Source organism: Ursus arctos, unplaced genomic scaffold, assembly GCF_023065955.2.
Source record: "Ursus arctos isolate Adak ecotype North America unplaced genomic scaffold, UrsArc2.0 scaffold_20, whole genome shotgun sequence".
NCBI lineage: Eukaryota > Metazoa > Chordata > Mammalia > Carnivora > Ursidae > Ursus > Ursus arctos.
In genome coordinates, this window is record NW_026622875.1 from 20,481,514 (window position 1) to 20,505,733 (window position 24,220).

Sequence of the window (24,220 nt, forward strand, 5' to 3'; positions counted from 1 at the left end):
ACCATTTTTAAAGTACCTACCAGAGACCAGGTGTTGGGTTGAGCCCAGGGACTGCAATGAAAAGAAAATCACATCCCTGAATAGGACAGGAGGAGACAAGGAGGCCCTTACTAGTCAGAGAGGTGTCCCCAAAATGAATGACAATGACACATGGCGATAAGGTTCATGGTTAAGGGTTGTAAACGTGGCACTACTCAGTGACTGGAAGAATGGGTATTGGAGAGTCATACTGACATACTAGGTATGTGATGCAGTTTCCAGAACTTTACAAAGTTGGTTATCATGGTCAGACCTGCCTTGTAGGGGTAATGTGAGCATCAAAGGAGATAGCAGATGAAAGGTCCTTGGCTTGGTGCTTGATACAAGCATGCACTCATAAACGGTGGTGGTGGTGATTATTTTTTTAAACCTCTCTTCTAGGACTGTAAGAAGGCATAAAAGGGTGGTGTTTGTGTAGAACTTGTCTACAAGCCAGTGCATTTCAAGCTGGATGGTAATCCCTTTGGGGCATGGCTAGCTCCCATTGGAAATACCTGCTTCTACTCACTGTGTCCTTTCTTCATTTAAAATACGATCTTTCATAAGACTTTGTCCACAGAAGTACTTCCAAACCTTCCCTGCTTCTCCTCAAGCCATGTCCCCTCAACCAAACACCTCCCACTCCAACACCAACCAAGAGTGCCCCTTAACTTTTGAAACTAGGATGTTTAGAAACAGAGAAAGGATTGTCAGTTAAAAATTGCAAATAATTTTCTATCTTTAGAGATAGGGACTTCATTTCACCTCTGAAGCCTGAAATCACCAGAATAGTCCCTGCTAGTCATACAAATAGGGTAATGAATTTATTCACTTATTCCTAAGAGAACACTTCATGATAGAGTAGTTAAGAGTGTGTAATTGCTGGAGTCAGACTGCCTGTGTTCAAATACCAGCTCCACTACTGTGGTTTAAGTTCTTAAAGATGGCCCCCCAATTCCACACCTCCTGGTATTTATGCCTTTTTCTAGTACCCCCAAATATTGTCTGTGGGCTGGCTCTATGAAACAAATAGAGTGGGGCAGAAGTGACATGCATGACTTTGGGGCCAGGGCATAAGAAGTATTAAAGCTTTTGTCTTAGTCTCAAAACATGGCCTCTGGGGGAAGCTAGCAGCCATGTAAAGACCACCATGCTGTAAGGAAGCTCAAGTCAGCCACGTAGAGAGGCTTCATGATGGGGCGAGGGGCAGAGAGGGAAGAGAGAGAGGGAAAGAGAAATGCCTAGACAGGCCCCAGTTATTCCAGTCTTCCCAGTGGAGGTGCTACACATGGGGGTAAAAAGTCATTTTGGACAACCAGCTCAAGTAAACCTTCAGATGACTTAAGCCCTAGCTGATAACTGATGATAATTAGATAAGATAATTCAAGCCAGAAACCACCCAACTGAAGCTGGTGAAGTCACAGAACTATAAGAAATAAGAGTACAGGGCTCCTGGGTGGCTCAGTCAGTTAGATGTCTGCCTTGGGATCCCAGGATCGAACCCCGAGTCTGGCTCTCTGCTCAGCAGGGAGCCTACTTCTCCCTCTACCCATCCCCCTTGCTCATGATCTCTCTCTCTCACACTCTCAAATAAAAAAATAAAATCTTAAAAAAGAAAGACAGAAGAGCACATTGTTTTAAGCCACTGAGTTTTGGGGTGGTTTTTTTTTTATGTAGCAATAGATTACCAAAACAGTTATTTACTAGCTGTATGGCCTTGAGTTTGTTAGTTATCCTCTCTCTGCCCCATTTTCCTCGTGCAAAACGTAGCTAATAATCCTCCCTACCTCATAGGATCACGTTGGGGATTTCGCTATTGAATGTACAGTATTAAGGTGACTTCGTAGAGAAAGAACCAAGGAAATAAATATCCTGACCCAACTCCCTTTCCTATTTTCAATTCCTTTCGTGCTTCCCACAAGCAACTGCAGAACAATTGTTGACGAATTCATTCAGGTCAACCACCCAGGAAGGAGAGTAACGTGGAAATGGGAGGAGAATGGATCTGGAGGGACAAATAGAAGCCATTTGACCCAGGGAGCCTGTATCAGGGTTCTCCAGAGAAACAGAATCAGTAGGAGATACAAATGCATATACGTGCAGGCATGTGCACATACAAATATCTGCGTGTGTACTTATAAATACACCCATACAAATACATGTAAATACACGTGTACACATACGCCATACATAAAGACATTTGTTTCAAGGAGTAGTCTCATGCAGTTGTGAGGGCTGACCAATCCGAAATCTGTAAGGAACCTGTCAGGCAGGAGCCAATGCTGCAGTCTTGAGGCACAATTTCTTCTTCCTGAGAGATACCTCAGTTTTGCTCTTAAGGCCATTCAACTGATGAGATGAGGCCCACCCACATTATCAGACAGTCTCCTTAAAGTGAGTTGATTGTAGATGTTAACACATTTATGAAGTACCTTTGCGGCAATACCTAGATTAGTGTTCGAATAACCGCGTCAACCAAGTGGACATGTGAAACTAACCATCACAGAGCCACTGCGGGTGTGGAGCAGAGGAGTGACAAGGGTCACCCTGGATGCTGTGTTGAGGACAGAAATTGGGGTGCAGGAGTAACAGTAGCGAGACTAGTTAGGAGGCTGTTGCTGTAATTTAGACGATGGCTTGATCCAGCCAGGGAGCCATGGAGGTGGTGAGGGCTAGTCAGTTTCTGGATATACTTTTTTTTTTTTTTAAGATTTTTTATTTATTTATTCGACAGAGATAGAGACAGCCAGTGAGAGAGGGAACACAAGCAGGGGGAGTGGGAGAGGAAGAAGCAGGCTCATAGCGGAGGAGCCTGATGTGGGGCTCGATCCCACAACGCCGGGATCACGCCCTGAGCCGAAGGCAGACGCTTAACCGCTGTGCCACCCAAGCGCCCCTCTGGATATACTTTAAAACAGAGCCAAGAGTGGCTGATGGACAAAAATGTGGGGTGGAAGAAAAAGAGGAACCAAGCATAGCTTCACAGTTACTGGCCTGAGTAAACCAGAAAGATGGAGGTACAATCCATCAACCGTGACAGGGAGGCCAGGGTTAAGCAGTTTCGGTGGGGGGGTCAGATGTGGTTTTAACATGTCAAGCTGAGGTGTACATCAGATCTCCCCGCAAAATGCCTTTCCAAATACTATGTATCCAGCAGAGAGACCAGGTGGCAGGTCACAGTTTACTCCCTATTCTTGAATCAGTGCTTTAGGAAGTAAAAAGTAGAAACACGATCAGATGGCAGCGGGTGAGCCCCTGTCTTTAGAGCGTGAGGTGCAGGAAACTGGGTGCAGACAGGACTGCGTTTAGGTGTGATAGCAGCTGAAGATAAAGGTGCTTTTTGAAATGAAAAATGGTAGATAGTGAAACATAGTGAAACAAACGGTTTCACTTCACTGATAATGCCAGTAAAAGCATTTCTTCTATTTCAAATACACCTGCTCTGGTGTGTTAGAGTAATAAGTCCCGTTTCTTGCTAGCCTAAGCCTATTATTCAGAGCCAAAATGTCACTATTTTACACTGAAAATAAGGTTGGAATCTTTTGAGATTGAACCATTTTACAAAGGGTTTGGTGGCTTGAGAGTTTGGCGTACTCCCAACACTGGATGTTTTTCTTCACTTTTCAGAAAAATAAATCAATAACTTAATATGGGGCATATTTTCAAGCCACACCTAAATGTTGGAGCAGAGCATGAAAAATACTTTCTAGAACTAAATGTTATCAAACACAGAATCAGGAATCCATTCCCTGCTCTTGCTCAGATTGAGATGGTCAGCTTTCTAGGTCTTGAGTGTGTTATGTCCATCAACCTGACATTTTACAGAATGCTGCAGTTTATAATGAGAAATCACCTCATTATTCCGGGGCCTAATTTGATTTAAGTATCCAGAACAATCTGACAAAGACAGCAGATACTTGCTGCCATTCTTGACGTCCTATTATTCTTAGTAAGGCTTTTCTAACTTGTAAAATAAAAAAACTGACTGCCTTAAAGATTAGTACCAAATGTATTGGCATACTTTACAATCATCTCTCTTGTTTCTGTGAAAGTGGTATTAATTGCAAGATAGTAAATTAATTTTAAGTTTAAAAAAAGATTTTATTTATTTGAGAGAGAGCGAAGGCGAGAGAAGGAGAGGGAGAACACAAGTGGGGGGAGGGGCAGAGGGAGAGGGAGAAGCAGACTCCCTGTTGAGCAGAGAGCCTGACCCTGGGATCATGACCTAAGCTGACGGCAGATACTTAACCAATTGAGCCACCCAGGAGCCCCTTGATTGTAGACTTTTAAAAATAGACCTAAAATTGACAAACTCTGTATATTCCCAATGTCCATTAATGGTCCATGGAGGGCAAAAGTTGGAGAAACCCTCTTCTAAACAACGCTTTCCTTAAGAACAGAAGCCGCGGTTATCTTTGTCCCCTCCTTAGAGCCCAGCACATGACCTGACACATAGTAGGTACTTGATAAATATTTGATTAATTTATTGAAAAAAATTGGATCGCCTTTCTGGGAAAAGCAAAAGAATTATCATTGTTCCCTTGTGGTCCTTGCCCCACTCTCAAGGAACTTAGCTTCATTTGTCAAAAGCTTACAGCCATTGCATTTCTGAGTTTTACCAGTGACAAGTTTTCATACCAGTCACAAGTTTTCATCAGCCTTCTGCTTCAATTTTCTCACCTGCGTCAGGTATTTTTCTGAGCAGAGACCAGGAACCACAAGTCACAACCCTCCATGACAATCCAGCTTTAGCTCCTTTGGGAAACTATCGAATTACCCACTGATATTTTCTACTTTTATTTGTATGTGGAGTGGCTGTTATTTCTAATTAAGGATATAGCTGATATTAACAAGACAGGATAAATTGGATGTGGCATGTAAAAACTTGTGGGATTTTTATGATAGGTCACAGGGTGATGGAGGATGACTGGATTTCATAGTAATTTGTTATGCAGATTCATATCAATTTCAGACTTTTCCCAAATAGCAGGTTTCAAGTTTGCATGATGATGTGGATGGCCCTTAGCTAGTAACTTTGTTGTGATAGATAATACTTGTAATTTTAGCCAGTGTTTACTGAGCATTAAGTGGCAAGCACTGTTCTAAATGTAGTAAATTGGTAGATACATGTTTACACCACCCTCATGGCACTCTGTATTTCTGCTTGTTTTTGTTTGGTTTTTTTTTTAGGTATACTTTACATATAATGCACAAATCTTAAATTTGCAATTCAATGCATTTGACAAATTTAAACACCTGTCGAAATGACACCTGCATCAAAATAAACATTTTCAGCACCCAGAACCTTCCCCCTTACTCCTTTCCAGCCAATTCCCCACCCCTCCAAGAGGCAAGTAGCATAGATTAGTTCTTCCTATAGAACTTCATAAAAATGGAATAATATGGAATGTACTCTTTTTTTTCCCTTCATAGTTTACTCAGTATAATGTCTTTGGATTTATCTATATAGTTGGGTTAGTAGTTTGTTCCTTTTATTGCTAGTTACTATTCTGTTGTATGAATACACCACAATTTGTCTATCCATTCTCCTGTTGATGGGCATTTGTGTTTTTTTCAAATTCGGACTACCACGAATAAAGCTGCTATGAACCTTCTTGTGGAAGGCCTCTTATGCGTATATGTTTTCTTTCTCCTGGATGCAGACCTGGGAGTGGAATTGCTGAGTCATGGGATAGGTATATGTTTAACTTTGTAAGAAACTGCCAGATCAATTTCCAAAGTAATGACCATTTTACCCTCCTACCAGCAACGGCAGAAAGTTGTGTTTGCTCCACATTCTGGCAATTGATGTCATCAGTCTTTCCAATTTTAGCTATTCTAGTGGGTGTGTAATTAATGTCTTATTGTGACTCAGTTTGCATTTCCCTAGTGGCTCCTGAGGTTGAACTATTACTGTGTGCATATTGGTCTGTCTTTGTGAAGTGTCTGTTCAAGTCTTTTGCCCTTGTTTTTTATTGGATTATTTGTCTTTTATCATTAAACTGTAGGAATTCTTTATTCCAAATGTAAGTTCCTTGTCAGATATATGTATTGCAAATATTTTCTTCCCATTTGTGGTTTATCTACTCATTTTGTTAACAGTATCCTTCGATGAGTAAACATTAAAATATTTTTGAAGTCCAATTGATCAGTTTTTACTCTTGCAATTAGTGCTTTCTTGCTGTCCAGCATTGTAAAGTATTCTTCTCTATTTTCTTCTAGAAGTTTCATAGGTTTAGCATTTACATTTATGTCCGTGATCCATCTCAAATGAATTTGTGTATGGTGTGAGGTGGGAGTTAAGATTCATAGTTTTCTGTGTGACTTTCCAGTTTTTGCAACATCCTTTGTTGATAAGACTGTCCTTTTAGCCATTGAAGGGCTTTGCCACCTTTGCCAAAAATCGATTGACCGTGTAAGTGTGGCTCTATTTCGGGACTCTCTGTTCCACACCATTGATCTATTTGCCTTTCTTGACTGTTTTGCCATTGCTCACAGAAATCTTTTGAACATCATATTATGGTGATAACAAACAACAAATTAAGTGAACCACACTTTTGAAAAGAGAAAGATGAGGCTTAGATTAAGCAATCTTAACATATCCACATTTTCATTCTTCCTTCCCCAGTCACACAGATTATTCTAAGCTGTCCATACTTTAGTTTGATTTTGCTAATATTACTGTTGACCCTTGAACAATGCAGGTTTGAATTGCATGGGTCCATTTATAAGTGGATTTTTTTGGATCAATACAGCACAGTACTGGAAATACATTTTCTCTTACGATTTTCTTAGCACTTGCTTTTCTCTAGCTTTATTGTAAGAGAACGGTAAATTATACATATAACATGCAAAATATGTGTTAATCAACTGTTTATGTTTTTGGTAAGGCTTCCATTCAATAGTAGGGCCATTAGTAGTGAAGTTTAAGGGAGTCAAAAGTTATATGTGGGTTTTCAACTGCACAGGGAGTTGACACCCCCAACCCCCATGTTCAGCTCTATATCATGAGTTAACATGCTGATTACATAATATTTGTATTTGTAGTTATTTCTAAAACTTCCCTGTATGTTTGAATTGTGGCTCTTTCATAATGTCCTCTGCAAAGCAGTGAGAGGCCTCCCATCCTTAGTGGGTGTTGTTTCTTTTTATATTTTGTACACCTGTGGCTGTATAGAAATTAAAGTGAGAAGCCCATGTTTCTAACCAATGGATTCTTTAAGACGTGCCGTTGTCAGCTCACTGTTATTTTGTGTAGAGTAACTTCATCAAACAAGCTTGTTAGGGGGGCCTCACCTCTCCCTTTTGGCTTAAAATGGATATATGAAACCGATTTTGCAGTGTGACTTAGATGCTTATCTTTATTTCGAGTTAAGTTTTGATGCTTTTCTTTGTATTTTAAAAGTGTTTTAGGATTGACAATTTAAAAAACAGGCAAAAGATTTGAAGAGACATTTCACCAGAGGAGATATGTGAGTGGCCAATAAGCACGCAAAGAGATGTTCCGTCATTAGGGAAATGCACTCAAAGCACAATGAGATGCCACTTCACCTCCACTAGGATGACCATGAAACAACAACAACAGATGATAACAAGGGTTGTTGAGGATGTGGAGAAATTGCAGCTCTTGTACACTAATGGGAGGGGTGTAAACTAGTGTAGCCACCTAGGCAAACAGACTCTTTTAAAGTTAAACATTTACCATATGACCCAGCAATTATACTCTTAGGTGCAAGAAAAATGAAAACATGCATCCACAAAGAAGTTTGCACAAAAGTGTTCATAAACGCATCATTAATAATAGCCAAAAAGTAGGGACGCCTGGGTGGCTCAGTCTTTAAGCGTCTGCCTTCAGCTCAGGGTGTGATCCCAGGGTCCTGGGACTGAGCCCCGCATCGGGCTCCCTGCTCTGCTGGGAGCCTGCTTCTTCCTCTCCCACTCCCCCTGCTTGTGTTCCCTCTCTCGCTGGCTGTCTCTCTCTCTCTTCAAATAAATAAATAAAATCTTAAAAAAATATATAGCCAAAAAGTAGATACTTCTCAAGTAGCCATCAACTGATAAATGCATAAATAATAGTGGTATATCCATACAATGAAATATTAATTAACCATACAAAGGAATGAAGCACTAATTAGCACGACAATATAGATGAACTTGGAAGACCCTATGCTAAATGAAAGAAGCCAGATGCAAAAGACCACAGGTGATATGATTCCATTTATAGAAACATCCCGAGGGGCACCTGGGTGTCTCAGTCGGTTAAGAGTCTGCCTTCAGCTCAGGTCATGATCTCAGATCCTGGGATGGAGTCCTGCATTGGTGCTCCCTGCTCAGTGGGGAGTGTGCTTCTCCCTCTGCCCCTCTCCCCACTCGTGTGCATACTCTCAAAGGTCCAGAAAAAGAAATCTATACAGACAGAAAGTAGATTAGTGGTTGTCTGAGGCTGGGGGTAGGAATGAGGACTGACTGTAAACAGACATGAGGGATCTTTTTGTGGTGATGGAAGTGTTTGAAAGTTGGATTGTGATAATGCTTGCCAAACTCTAAAAATTTACTAAAAATCATTGAAATGTATGCTTAAAATTAGTGTGTTGTGTGGTCTGTAAATGTTACCATGATGAAGGTTTTTTTTTTTCAGATTTTATCTATCTATCTATCTATCTATCTATCTATCTATCTATTTAGAGCAAGAGTAGGGGGAGGGGCAGAGGGAGAGAAGGAATCTCAAGCAGACTCCATGCTGAGCACAGAGCCCTACATGGGGCTCGATCCCATGACCCTGAGATCATGACCTGAGCTGAAATTAAGAGTCAGATGCTTAACTCACTCAGCCACCCAGGTGCCCTGAAAGGTGTTTTTTTTTTTTTTTTGGTTTATTTATTTATTTATTTAAGTGTTTTAGAATTGAAAATTTCTGTTCTGAATGGGGTCTGGAATATTAAGGAAACACCAAGACCCACCTGAGAAGAGCAGAACGGCTGTGTCTGGCAGTATAGGACTCTCAGTTTTAAGAATCATCTCCTTGAATTGAAAAACCACAAGATAATGCCCCCCCCCCCAGCTTCAACATCAGCCCTCACTTCAGGCAGCTGAGGCTTTGAGGAAAGGGGGCTTGGTGAAACTTGGGTCTTCTTATTTTATGAGCAACCCCAAGATTTGCAGTTGAAGAAATGAGGACAGGACCTCCAAGGACCACGGAGGAAGTGCCGGGCATGTTTGAACAGGAGTACCTCTACCTCGCCAAGACTTTTCAAGCCATCGGTGCCAGTTACATGCATTCTGGACTAGTGAGTTCATTCGGAGCCTCTCCAGTTTACTCTTTCCTGTCCACTAGTGTCTTCTTTTTTACGATTTGTCCTAAATGTGTTGTTGTCACAGAACATTTAATTTAAATGTCACGCCATCCGAGCAAAATGACTCACTGTCTTTTCTCTTGCTGACTAAACTCTCCTCTGGGAATCCAAAGGTGTTTCTTAAATAGCATGTTAGTTTATCCACTTTTCTTTTGTTTTTCATTTCATTCACAATTTTTTTTTTTTTTTTTGAAATGCTTTTCTCGGGGTGGCCTGAGTGGAGGAGAATTTGTAAACAAAGTTAGCTAGGGTGTTGGTAGGTTTGGGACTGGAGAGGTGGAAATAATGAAGATGCCTCCTTTGTTTACGCTCCCAACCACCCTCCGCAGCCGTGCCGTTTGGGTTGTGGCTTCTGGCATCTCTGAGCCCTTCACACACCCTTGTTCCCTCTTACCCTCTCCTTGTGGCTACACATTTGTGAGACATCTGGCCATGGTAAGTTTTCTGTGGCCTCAGGCTGTTTTCTCTTGTAAAAGTTTTTCCATGTCCTCTTTGCTGACAGAACTACACCTTTTAAAATCTTCTTCCTCAAACCATCATTCTAACTGCCTTTTGATACTGAAATACATGCCTTAATATCTTAAACTTGACCTCTTCAAACCCAAACTTATTATACCCTCTGTCCTCCCACGGTACTCTTCTCTAAAACAAAACAACGCGAAATTTCCCTCTCCTCACTGCCTTTTCGGTGTGGGTGGTGCCTGCGGGGCACGAAACCTTGAGGTCAGTGTCCATGGAGCTTCTCTTACCAGCCACCACTTGTCCCATCTCCACCACTTAGGGGAACCTGGCTTCCCCTTGCAAATGCCCACTGTGAAATTAAAACCACGATGAGACCTCATTTTCTTGGCCTACCTGATTAATCACTATTGGCAGTATCTGTGTAGTTGAGGGTGTGAAAAATGGCAATGTGAATTAATTCAGCTTTTCTTGGGAGTATGCTGTTTTAATATAAAATGCCTATATTCCTTGACGTAGCAAAGCTATTTCTAGGAATTTATTCTACAGAAATAGTCCCTTAAACAGAAGATGGTTTATATAATTGTGTTCATAGCAGCATTATTTATATTAATGAAAAGTTAGAAACATATTAAATGTAGAAAAAGATTATTCCTATAAATTATGGTACAGGTATACATTAGAATAGCATAAAGTCATTAAAAATGGTAATATACCTGTCTTACAGTTCTTTTTAATCCTCTGGCGTCTGGCATCTGGCATAATTGTTGGTATTTACAGGTGCTTAATAGAATCTGGCTTTTATTTTTTAAATATACTCATATATAATTTCATAATGTTATACCTTATATACTCTTGTAAATAACCTAAGAATATAGTGTTAGGTCATTCTCTTTTTTTTTTTTTTTTAAGATTTTATTTATTTATTTGACAGCAGAAAAGAGAGAGAGAGAGAAAGCACAGGCAGGGGGAGCAGCAGAGTGAGAGGGAGAAGCAGGATCCCCGCTGAGCAGGGAGCCCAATGCGGAACTTGATCCCAGGACCCTGGGATCATGACCTGCTCTGGAGGCAGACCCTCAACCGACTGAGCCATCTAGGCGCCCCATGTTTTATCATTCTTATTACTTCTTAATAAAAATCACCCCTAGTGACTTCTGGTTAAGAATGGTGGGTTAAACGCATGTGTTTATTTCTGCCCTTTCTCAAAATCCCACAAAAATTACAGTAAGGAAATGAAAAAGTTTAAACCCGCAAAGACAAAGGGAACTGGAATGAAATTAACAGTAGATGAGAGATACCAACAAAATTTCAGAAGATAAGAAAGCAGATGGTCAGTGGTAACCGAATTAGTAAAGGAGAGAGAATGAAAAGCAGTGTGTCTGCCGGAGGGCACGGGCGGTACCAATGAGAAGCAAGCTTATTTGTGCCCCAGAATCCCTGCAAGGCTCAGGAATTGGAGGCACCAGATTGCCTGGAAGGCAGCGGAGCAGGTGGGGTTGGAGTTATGATTAAAAACCTTTTAAGAGCAATTAGCCTTCCAGGTTCCTTCCTCCAGTCCAAGCAGCAAGGGGGCTGTCTCCCTTCCTTGTTCTCTGGGAACCAGAGGGGCTCCGGACTTGGGAACTGCAAAGCCAGCAGATGGGGCCAGGCCGAGGTGTGGCACTGAAACAGGTCAGGAAATTAAGTCTGCATCCTGAACGGTGAGGCCCTACCACTCTCCTTTCTTCCTGCTCCTCCCAAGAAAACTGCAGCAAGGTTTTAACCCTCGGGCCACGTATTAAAGGATTTTAGAGAAAACAAACAACTAGAGATAAGACCTCCAAATAATGACAATTGAGAGACCCAGTGAAAAAGCCATTCTGTCCCCAGTCACATTACGGTAGCAAGCCCTGCCACAGAGCTTCCAGTCAGCCTCACCTCAGCTCTGAATATGGATAGTCAAGGGTTACTGGACATTTGAGGAAAGCGTCTTACATGAGGAGGTGGAGCCCTAAACAGGAAAAAAAAAAAAAAAAAACAACCCAACACTCCAAGGAAACAGAGACAATACAGAGAGCAGAAGAAAATTTCAAAATGATTATTATTATCCTTAGAGAGATCAGAAGAGGTACAGTGTATGTAAAGTAAAACAGAATGCCAAAAAAGAAAGAAAGCAAAACACATTATCAGCAATAGCCAAACTATGGAGAGAGCCCAAATGTCCATTGACTGATGAATGGATAAAGAAGATGTGGTATATATACACAATGGAATATTACTTGGCCATAAAAAAGAATGGAATCTTGCCATTTGCAACCAGGTGGCTGGAACTAGAGTGTATTATTCTAGGTGAAATATGTCAGTCAGAGAAAGACAAATATCATGATTTCACTCATGTGGAATTTAAGAAACAAAACAGATGAACGTTTGGGAGGGGAAAAAGAGAGAGAGGGAAACACATCATGAGAGACTCTTAACTATGGAGAAAAAACTGAGGGTGCTGGAGGGAGGTGGGTGGGGGATGGGCTAGATGGGGGATGGGTTTGAAGGAGGGCACTTGTTAGGAAGAGCACTGGGTGTTGCATATAAGTGATGAATCACTGAATTCTATTCCTGAAACCAATATTGTACTGTATGTTAACTAACTAGAATTAAATTAAAATTTGAAGAAAAAAAAGGAAAGAAACAAGATAAGAAAAACATAACTAGAAATTAATAACTCGATAGTGGAAATGAAAAAAAATTGATAAAAGTACTGGAAGATAAACTTGAAGAAGACACCTCAGAAAGCGGAAGAAAAGAAGAGATTAACTATTGGAGAGGAAAGATAAGAAAATTAGAGGGGGAGCTGGTGGGTGGTTTGGGTAAGTGTCTGACTTTTGACTTCAGCTCAGGTCATGATCTCAGGGTCTAGAGATCAGCCCCACATGGGGCTCTGGAGTCTGCTTGTTTCTGTCCCTCCCCCTCTGCCCCTCTCCCTGCTTGCCTGCATGCACACACATGTGCTCTTCCTCTCTCTCGACATCTCCGTCAAATAAATATATAAATAAATCTTAAGAAAATTCGAGGCTCTATTCAGGAAGCCCCGATCTGACTAATGAGAGTTCTAGGGAAAGAGAACAGAGAATATGGAGGGGGGGAAATAATCAAAAAGATAATACTCAGCACAACAAATGGAAAAAGACAAACACCAAGGCACATTTTTGTTCACTTTAGATGAGGAAATCCTACAAGCTTCTAGAGGAGGGGAAAATCACAGAGAAAGGGGAAAGGACAACATTAGCTTATTGGAAGCTAGAAGGCAGTGGAATGATGCCCTAAAAATTCTGATGAAAATTACTTTAAAACTACAATCTATACCCTACCGAACTGGTGGACAAATGTGAGTGCAGACTAAAGGTGTTTTTAGAAATGTGAGATCTTAAACTTTTTCTCCCTATTCACCCTTTGTAAGAAAACTGTAAGAGGATGAGCTCCAGCAAAATGAGGGAATAAGGTAAGCCAGAAAAAAAGATATAGGCGCCCTATGGGGATTTCCTAAGTTGAATGACGCCGGGTCCCAGCCTCTTAGCTGTGTAGCAGGCCTTGAGAGCAGCTAGTCAAGACTGGACAGAGAGAGGGCTCTAGGATGGATGTTTCCAGGAAGAAAATGGAACTGACAAGGTACCAATGCCTAGCCATTTTTTAGAGGGGTTTTTGTGATAGGAACATAGAAAACTAAGGAAACTTAAAGAACAAGGCAACTCTTAGCCTTAGGAAAAGGAAAAAAAGTGTACAAGAAATGTAACAACTCAGTTCAGCAGTGAGTGACTATTTATGTAGTCACAGTAATAGAAATCCTGACTATTGATTTAACCAGAATTTTGATGGAGGAATTGGGCAATAAGAGGAAGCAAAGAGATAACGTTTAAAAAGGATAAATCAAGAAATAGCAGCACAAGCATGTTATTAAGCAAGAGGTAGATGCCAGACGAAATAGTTGAAAGAATTAAAATTGTTTGCCTCTGAGAAGTGGGAATCAGGGATGGGAGGAGGGGCGAGGACTCATTGTTCGTCAAAATCTTGCAGTGCTATTTTAGATTATAAACTATAGACATGAATTTTTTTGATTAAAAAAAATTGGGTTTAAAAACAATTTTAGTTCCAGCTTGTAGCAACCTAATGCTACTATGTAGAACGCTTGTCGCTTACTCGGTCAGGAGAACATTGGCTGCTCACATTTGCATCTATTTTGTTTTAAATATGTTGATTACCTTACTGTGATTCTTCTCATCCCAGAAGGAAAGGGCTTTCTGTTTCATTCCTCGTAAAGTACTATAATTTGTGTTCCTGATCCATTACAGATTTCTCAGATGAAATAACAGATTACGAAAGTATTTTCTTAAAAATGTCATTTCAGAGTTTTCCTTTGGGCATTGCATAGAAATCAGTTCCTGCCTATAAAAGCTTTTCAAAAAAATGATACTCGTGTGTCATTAAGAAGAAAACATGGGTGCTGTATGACAAAAAGGCTTCTAGCTAGCAAAGGGTTCCCCTGACTTTTATGTCTGTTATCCTTAAGCCTAGCTGTCAGACAACACATACCAGTGGCTTAGGGTCTGGATGCTTTTTCTTCAAGAATCTCCACCAATCATGTTTATCTTGTTCTGGATCAACTCATGTTGACAACTTCTGGAAAATCGAAAAAACATTCTAAAATGATGTAAGTCCTTAGTTCCATTTTTTGAAAGTGTGAAGAAATTGGCTAGATTTAGTTTCTGTGACCTATCTGCAGTCTTCTATCACGAAACACAACTGAGAAAACAAGAAATGGATATCCTTACTTTTAAGAAATTATAATCCTATATTATGCACAGATTGAGAGAGAGCAAAGCTGGCTGCTTGGGATGGGTGTCTTTATAGACTTCTGGTGCCATGTCTCACATGTCTTAGTGGAGCCCCACCTTGCCCCAGGGAGACACTCACTGCCAGGTTTTGGGTCACATGGGCTTTTTTTTCCTTCATCTTCTTTTTTTGATTAAACTCTTTTTTATTTTTCATCTTCACAGTTAACATTCTATCCTTTCAATGTATTTAATTTTATTTTTGTATATATATAAGTTTTTCTTTCTTTACAATTTTGGGATCTAGTTTTCTAAGAAACAGACCAAAATACGCACAAGATCCAGTGTATTGCTCTGTTCTATTCACCTCTCTGATTATATTCTCTCTCTCTCTCTCTTTTTTTTTTTAATTTTAATTTTTTTTTTCAGTTTGGGGTCTCTTCTGATTTGTTTAGTGTATATTTCTCTGGGGTCATTGTTGCCATTTTAGTATTTTGTTCTCTTATTCATCTATTCTTCCCTGGACAGAATGACAAGACAGAAAAACTCACTTCAAGAAAGAAAACAGGAGGCAGTACTAACTGCCAGGGACCTAATCAGTATGGATATAAGTAAGATGTTGGAACTAGAGTTCAGAATAACAATTATAAAGATACAAGCTGGGCTTGAAAAAAGCATAGAAGACACTAGAGAATCCTTTTCTAGAGAAATAAACTAAAATCTAATCAAGTCGAAATAAAAAAGGCTATTAATGAGATGCAATGAAAAATGGAGGCTCTCACTGCTAGGATAAATGAGGCAGAAGAGAGAATTAGTGATATAGAAGATCAAATGATGGAGAATAAAAAAGCTGAGAAAAAGAGAGATAAACAACTACTGGATCACAAGGGAAGAATTTGAGAGATAAGTGATACCCTAAAGCGAAACAATAGTAGAATAGCTGGGATCCCAGAAGAAGAGGAAAGAGAGGGGGAGAGACAGACAGAGAAGCAGAGGAATATTGGAGCAAATTATGGTGGAGAACTTCCATAATCTGGGGAAGGAAGCAAGCATTTAAGTCCAGGAGGCACAGAGAACTCCCCTGAAACCCATACCAAAAGATTGTCGGTTAAGTGTCTGCCTTCAGCTCAGGTCAGGATATCAGGGCCCGAGGATCGAGCCCCACATTGGGCTCCCCGCTCAGTGGGAAGTCTGCTTTTCCCTCTGTCCCTTTTCCCACTCATGTGTTCTCTCTTTCTCTCTCTCAAATAAATAAATAAAATCTTTAAAAAAAAAAAAAAAGAATACCTATTCTTCTGAACCTGTTTCAAAAAATTGAAATGGAAGGAAAACTTCCAAACTCATCCTATGAGGTCAGCATTACCTTGATCCCAAAACCGGACAAAGATCCTACCAAAAAGGAGAATTACAGACCAATATCCCTGATGAACATGGACGCAAAAATTCTCACCAAGATACTAGCCAATAGGATCAACAGTACATTAAAAGGATTATTCTCCACGACCAAGTGGGATTTTTTCCTGGGCTACAAGGGTGGTTCAACATCTACAAATCAATCACTGTGATAAACTACATTAAAAGAAAGGACAAGAACCTCTCAACAGATACAGAAAAAGCATTTGACAAAGTACAGCATCTTTTCTTGATCAAAACTCTTCACAATGTAGGGATTGAGGGAATATACATCAATATCATAAACGTCATTTACGAAGAACCCATGGTGAATATCATCCTCGGTGGGGAAAAACAGAGCTTTTTCCCCTAAAGTCAGGAACAAGGCAGGGATATCCACTCTCCCCACTGTTGTTCAACATAGTACTAGAAGTCCTAGCCCAGCAATCAGACAACAAAAAGAAATAAAAGGCACCCAAATCAGCAAAGAAGAAGTCAGTCTCTCACTCTTTCCAGATGACAAACCCCAAAAAACCACCCCAAAATTGCTAGAACTCATACAGGAACTCAGCAACATGATAAGATATAAAATCAATGCACAGAAATCAGTTGCATTTCTATACACTAACGATGAGACGGAAGAAAGAGAAATTAAGGAGTGGATCTCCAACTGCATCCAGAACCATAAGATACTTAGGAATAAACCTAACCAAAGAGACAAAGGATCTGTACTTAGAAAACTTAAGAACACTCATGAAAGAAATTGAGGAAGACACACAAAAAATATAAAAACGTTCCACGCTCATGGATTGGAAGAACAAATATTGTTAAAGTATCTATGCTACCCAGAGCAATCTACACATTCAAAGCAATTCCTGTCAAGATACCATCAACTTTTTTCACAGAGATGGAACAAATAATCCTAAAATTTGTATGTAACCAGAAAAGACCCCAAATAGCCAAAGGAATGTTGAAAAAGAAAACCAAAGCTGGTGGCATCACAATTCTGGACTTCAAACTCTATTACAAAGCTGTAATCATTAAGACAGTATGGTACTGGCACAAAAGCAGACACATGGATCAATGGAACAGTATGGAGAACCCAGAAATGGTCTCTCAACCAATCTTCAACAAAGCAGGAAAGAATATCCAATGGAAAAATAGGCAGTGTTTTCAACAAATGGTGTCGGGAAAATTGGACAGCCACATGCAGAAGAATGAAACTGGACCATTTCCTTACACCATACACAAAAATAAACTCAAAATGGATGAAAGACTTAAATGTGAGACATGAATCCATCAAAATCCTAGAAGAGAACACAGGCATCAACTTCTTGCTAGATATGTCTCCAAAGGCAAGGGAAACGAAGGCAAAAATGAACTATTGGGACTTCATCAAGATAAAAAGCTTTTGCATGGCAAAGGAAACAGTCAACAAAACCAAAAGACAACCAACAGAATGGGAGAAGATACTTGCAAATGTCTTATCAGATAAAGGGCTAGTATCCAAAATCTATAAAGAACTTATCAAACTCAACACCCAAGGAACAAATAATCCAATCAAGAAATGGGCGGAAGACATGAACAGATATTCTCCAAGGAAGACATCCAAATGGCCAACAGACACATGAAAAAATGTTCAACATCGCTCGGCATCTGGGAAATAGAAATCAAAACCACAGGAAGATACCAGCTCACACCAGGCAGAATGGCTAAAATTGACAAGTCAGGAAAGACAGATGTTGGCAAGGATTTGAGAAGGGGGAACCCTCTTACATTGTTGGTGGGAATGCAAGCTGGTGCAGCCACTCTGGGAAAGAGTATGGAGGTTCCTTAGAAAGTTGGAAATAGAGCTACCTTTCAACCTAGCAATTGCACTACTGGGTATTTACCCCAAAGATACAAATGCAGTGATCCAGAGGGGCACCTACACCCCAATGTTTATAGCAGCACTGTCCACAATAGCCAAACTATAGGAAGAGGCCAGATGTCCATCGACAAATGAATGAATAAAGAAGATGTGGTATATATCTACAATGGAATAATACTCAGCCATCAAAAAAATGAAATCTTGCCATTTGCAATGACATGGATGGAACTAGAGGGTATTATGCTAACTGAAATAAGTCAGTCAGAGACAATTACATGATCTCACTGATACGGGGAATTTAAGAAACAAAATAGAGGATCATAGGGAAAGGGAGGAAAAAATAAAACAAGACGAAATCAGAGAGGGAGACAAACCATAAGAGACTCTTAATTATAGGAAACAAACTGAGGGTTGCTGGAGGGATGGGGGTGGGGAGATGGGGTAATGAGTGATGGACATTAAGGAGGGCACTAGGTATTATGTAAGACTGACGAATCACTTAACCTCTACCTTTGAAACTTATAATACATTATATGTTAATTAATTGAATTTAAATTTTAAAAAATAAAAATAAAATCTAGGATGGGCTTAGTAGAGCTCACTTTGAACTTGCATCTTCTGCTGTGGTCTTGTCTAGAAGTGTATCAGGCACAAATGGGTGCCCAGAGTTCTCTCTTCAACACATGGTTAAGTGTGAAGGACAACTGTGAGAACTCACGTCTTTGCTTGACACAACACCTTTGTGTTGTGGACAGCATTTAAGACACACACTAATCACATGAAATAGCTGGGCATTGGCCCAGCTTGGGCATCAGGCATTGGGTTCCTGTCTTGAGGGGAGAGGGAACAAGTATTTGATGCTGCTGTTCCTGTCAGCCATGTGGTTCCAGTGCTGTGGTTTGCATGCTGGTCAGGGAGACGCCTGAAGCCACCAGGCTACCAGTGGGCTGGTTCAGTGGACAACATGGAAAGTATAGGTTTGTTGTACAAGAAACAGATGCTGGGAAATGGAGGCTGAGCTGTCCTGCTGTGGAATTGTCCGACTGCTCTGCTACAGTGGTTTGGTTACCTATTGCCTGGTATAAATTTACAGCTCTTTGTTTGATTAATGTTTATTTTATTGTGTGGCAGTGCCTTTAAAAATTTTATTGTTTGGCAATGTTCTTTTATTTTGCAGTAAGCCCTTTTGGGAACAAACAGCTAGAGAGCTCGTGTTTAATGCAAATTAAGTAGTGAGTCTTCAGTTTTCAAGGAGGTTGATGATGACTGAGTTAACTTCTCAGATTTGTCACCACTTACATCCAGAGTAGGGTCCTAGGGATATCAGCCACAGGAAAACCAGAAGATGCGCCTCTGTGAAAAAAACACAGTAGTGCCCCTTTATCTGCAGCTTTGCTTCTCGCGGTTTCAGTTACCCACAGTCAGCCAAGGTCCAGAAGCAGTTGGTAGTAGCCTACGGCTGAGCCGCGGGGCCTGCGTCGTCCCCCACCTCCCTCTCATCATGTAGCCATTCTCATCTCACATCATCGTAAGAAGACAAAGGATGTATACATACAATAAGCTATTTTGAGAAAGACCACATTCACATAACTCTTATTGTAGTTTATTATAATTGTCTTATGTTATTATGAATTTTTGTTGTTAATGTCTTACCGTGCCCACTTTATAAGTTAAACTTTATCATAGGTATGTATGTATAGGAAAAAACATAGTGTAGGAAAGGCTCTGTACCATCCGAGGTTTCAGGCATCCACTGGGGGTCTTGGAACATATGCCCCACGGATAAGGGGGGACTACAGGACTCTACATTCAAACTTCAGCTCCTCCCCCAAGCAAAACCTAAACCACAGCTCTTTGTGCAATCGCTTGTCCCCCATCCCGCCTCAGCAGTCCCCTTGCTTTGGTGTTCCAGGGTTTCCCATCCATGTTTTCTCTTGGCAGACTTGAGTTCAGCAACTCTCAGCCACCACAGACTCAATCTCCCCTCTGGCATTTTCTTCTTCTCCCTTAGGCACCATTTGCAAAAGACGCATAATCTGAAGCCCAGCTTCTTGTTCATTTCACAGCCAAGTCTTTGGCGAAAAGGTCCACTTCTTTTCTCAGCTCAGGAAGCACTCACGGCTGCTGATCGCTGTGTCACCGCAGCTGACCGGCTACACGTAAGGGACTCAGAGGGTCATGATAGCGGTGCCGGAGGTACGAGTTACACTTTTGCAGGGGCCACTGAAATTACAGATGGACCTCAGTGAAGCGGAGTTTACGCACTTTTGCGAGTGCTCCAAATTGCCTGTTGCCTCCGCTGCTATTCACACAGCCCAAGACTGGCTGCTCTTTTGATGGCTCTATTACAGCGTTGATTCACATAGAATTTATATGCAGCAAAAAGAACAAAGATGTCTCCACAGTTGCCTGTCATGGCGCCGCTGGGTAAGGACAGCAGGTGAACGTCACTATCCATTTGTTAATCAGGGTTATTAACACCAAGTGCAGAGCTGTAACAAACGACCCCCCAAGTCTCAGTGGCCTAACCCAACAAATGGCTATTTCTTGCTCCCTTCACAGTCCAGTGCAAGTGAGTGGCTGTCCTGGGCAGCCATCCTTTGAGCATTTACTCTTCTGTGGTTCCGCTGTCTCCTAGAACATTCCTGTTTCCTCTGAATTCCCTCCTTAGAGCAAAAAGAGAACCCCAGAAGGATTGCACTGGACATTCTATGGCTAGGCCTAGAGGTGGGTACATCACTTCTACCTATGTGCCACTGGCCAGGACCCAGTCAATGGCCCCAACCTAATTGCAGGGGAGGCTGGGAAACGTTGACTTCCTGTGTGTCCAGGCAGAGAAAACAAGGTTGCTGAGCATCTCCTGAGTCTCTGCCATAGTCAGGCCACGGAAAACACAGCTGGGGAGGAGTCAGAGCTGGGCTTTGCCACTGATGTGCTGAGTGGCTTTAGGTAAGTCACCATAACCACTGAGCTGTTTCTAACTTCCTATACAGGCGCTGACACTGCTTGTCTGGTACCCGTAAGTGAGTTTACATTGTTGTATAAATGTATGTGCTAGTAATAGGCATTGTGGCCTGCACTCTTTTTTAAAAAATTAAGATGATAAGGATCCCAGTTATTAATTCAGTAACTACTTTTTGAACTCCTGTAACAGCCAGGCATTGGACTAGCTATCGACAAGCTCTGATCCCTGGATCTTACATTCTGGCGGAGAGACAGATGGTAAATAATCTATAAAGAAACAACATGGTTATGTGATCTCCATGATCTAAAGCAACTGAAGGGCTCAGGATAGGCGTCTCTGGAAAGGCAACGCGTGAGCAGAGACCTAAATGATGATGTGGAGGCAGACACATGAATATTGGGGAGGAGGTTGGGCCAAGCAGAGGGACCAAACTGTGCAAAGACCCTGAGGTGGAAAACCAGTTTGGAGGGATCCTTGAACAGCCAAATTGTTGTATGCAGGGCTTTAACTTCTCTGTGCCTCAATTTCCTCACATGTAACCTGTAAAACTGGGCTAATAATATCAACTTCCTGCGGTGGCTGTAAAGGATGAAATGAAGTCATGTGTAAAGTGCTTAGAAAAATATCTGGCACGTGATATACGCTAAGTGTGTACTGTGAGTGAGGATTTTATTCCAAGCACGGTGGGAAAGTTTTGGACAGTTTACAGCAGAGGAATGTGACCTAATGTCCACTGGTGCCACCAGGCTGGGCTTGAGGTGGGGGTTTCCTTCCTTCTTCCAGACATGAGCGTGTAAAGGGTTTTTTGGTGAAATTACCAATCTCCCCCCTCCCCCTTCGCCAAAATGTTCAAAACATCACGTTATTTCCATTAATCAAAATGTATGTTTTATTTTCCAAACATTTATAAGATTCCCTCTTCAAATATTTAAATATACAGAGATTTAAATATACACAGAATATACATGAATAAGATTTTGTAAGCTTCGGATTTATCCCCCTCTTGAAATGGAGCCAAATATTTGTGCATAGTTTGCATGTATATTTCTCGGCATTACAGTTGGGGGGATGTGTGAGATGACACCGAGCTGCTGTGCCTCTTGAACTGGCTGTGAATAAAACACAGCCTTGTGTTTTAGAGCATGCTGTCCCAAAGGTCTGTTTGTGGAAGAGGACACTCTTAGATTAAAACGATGGCTTTTAAAAAAAAAATCAGACATGCTGCAGAAACAGATCTTTTTGCTCAAATTAGTAAATGGTGTGTTAGGGGGAAGAAAAGCTACAGACACAAAGAGAGTGACCGTTTCTACAGAAATCGATTCCATACAAAAGAAGCTGCCCTCATATTTGCATTTTGCTCATAGGATCCTGAAAATGCAAGCCATCAGCTTAAAATGCAGGTCCCCTGTTGGTTCTCTGGTAGGAGCCCTGGCACGGGCATCAAGAGACTTGGCACGTTTGCCGGTGACAGTAAGGACATCCCAGGGGCTATGGGGTGAGCTGAGGTCATTGTTGCCGCACGAGACTTTGGCCAACACAGGACTCAGCTGTTGACAGGAAAAAACATGAATATAGAATTGTTTTTTTTACAGGCAGATAAATGAATCCCCTGGTCAATAGACTCTCACAAAACAGCAGCTTTTTCTCCTTTGCCACCAAAAAAAGCATCTTAATGGAGTTTCTGCATTAACTATCAGCATTACAGGAGATTTGAAATATAAGGTTTTCCAAAAGATATGCATCTTCTTTTGTTTGTAAAAAATGACCTAGAAAGGAAAGCAGCCTTCTGGAACTCTGGTGCCGGTGGGGGTAGGAGATATTAGACACAAGAGGTGGAGCTGCCCAGGAGGTGCCTTGTCCAGGGTTTGCGCAAAGAAGCTGGTGTTCCATTTAGCACCTGGCAGATTCATTCACTTAACACCTCTTCATGATGCCCCTCTGTTTGGGGCCATGCACCGTCCAGAGCCTGAGATGCAGCAGTGACCAAGGCAGGAGGGAGCCTTGCCTCCTTGAGTTCTGTCCTTCAGGAAAAATAGACAGTGAGGGAGTCGGTGGGTTGAGTGATCTCATGCTCAAGGACCAAGGTGCAGGCTGCTAACTGGGCAGAGCCTATCTTGGGAGGAGGAGCTGGGGTCTGGGAGTGCCTCCAAGAAGAGGTGACCTTGAAACAGACCCTCAACGTGAGCGAGAGAAGGGCAGAAGTGGGAAAGTATTCTGGGCAGAAGGAATAGCTTGTGAGGGGCCTATGAGTTTTGGTTTTTGTTTTTTAAGATTGATTGATTGATTTTAGAGAGAGCACGAGCAGTGAGGGGCAGGGGGAGAAAGGGAGAGAATCCTCAAGCAGACTCCCCACTTAGTGTGGAGCCTGATTGCAGGGATCAATCAGTCCCAGGACCCCAAGATCATGACCTGAGACGAAATCAAGAATTGGCCGCTTAACGGACTGAGCCACCCAGGTGCCCCCTGTGTGTTTTTATTTTTATTTCTCCCCCTTCTCTTCTTTCTCACCCAGAAAACTCAAGGATGCCCAGGCTGGAGAATATGTACAGCATTATCCCATTTTCATTAATTTTTAAAACAGACACAAAAACACAACTGTATTTTGCATGAATGCATACACATTTATATAAAAATATTTTGAGTGGCACAGAAGGAAACCCACTAAATTTATGACAGTGGTTACTTCTGAGGAAGGAGGGGAAAATGGGGCCTGGATGGGGACGATAAACTCATTTTATCTGAAATTTGTATTTATTTTATTAAAGGAGACATTAAAAATGTGTTGACAAAATGTTAACAATAATTAATTCTGGATGGCTGGTACCTAGATGTTTGTTATATTACTCCATTTTATTAAAAATATACACATATATATTTTTTTAATATCCTTAACAAAGAAAAATCGAGAGTATAGACTATAGATTCTTCAAGTAGAGGGGTCACCTTTGGAGAATATGCTTTACAAAGTTCTTTAGAATGACCATCTAGGAACTCTAAGCAAAGTTCACATCCCAGGGCACCAGACAGTCTTGATTAGTCACATAAAAATGAAGAACAGCTGTTGTGTTGTGGCGAAAGGTTCCCTGCCGTAATCACTGACCTGCAATAGATGGCTCTTGGCCTTCAGTGTGACATGGCATTTGTTTCTGGTTACGGTAGACCCACAACTGATACAGATCTCTGCATCCTTCCTTCGAAAGAGTTTTTGCCAGGGGATGTTGTTGGGATCAACACATGTTCAGAATTTCAATGATGTAACGTCGTTCCTACTGCTGAACATACGCGTACCTTTTCTGAGTTCAGATTTGAGGGAAGAAAAGCATCATCTTGGGTATTCTACTTTTATCTGCTCGCTTTAATA

At 41.2% G+C, this 24,220-nt stretch overlaps 1 protein-coding gene across 1 annotated transcript in view; it reads left to right on the forward strand.

Annotated features, from left to right (window-relative positions):
• Positions 1 to 24,220, forward strand: part of PCOLCE2 (procollagen C-endopeptidase enhancer 2) — a 63,596-nt gene that overhangs the window by 12,361 nt on the left and 27,015 nt on the right. The gene's annotated exons all lie outside the window — the stretch shown is intronic.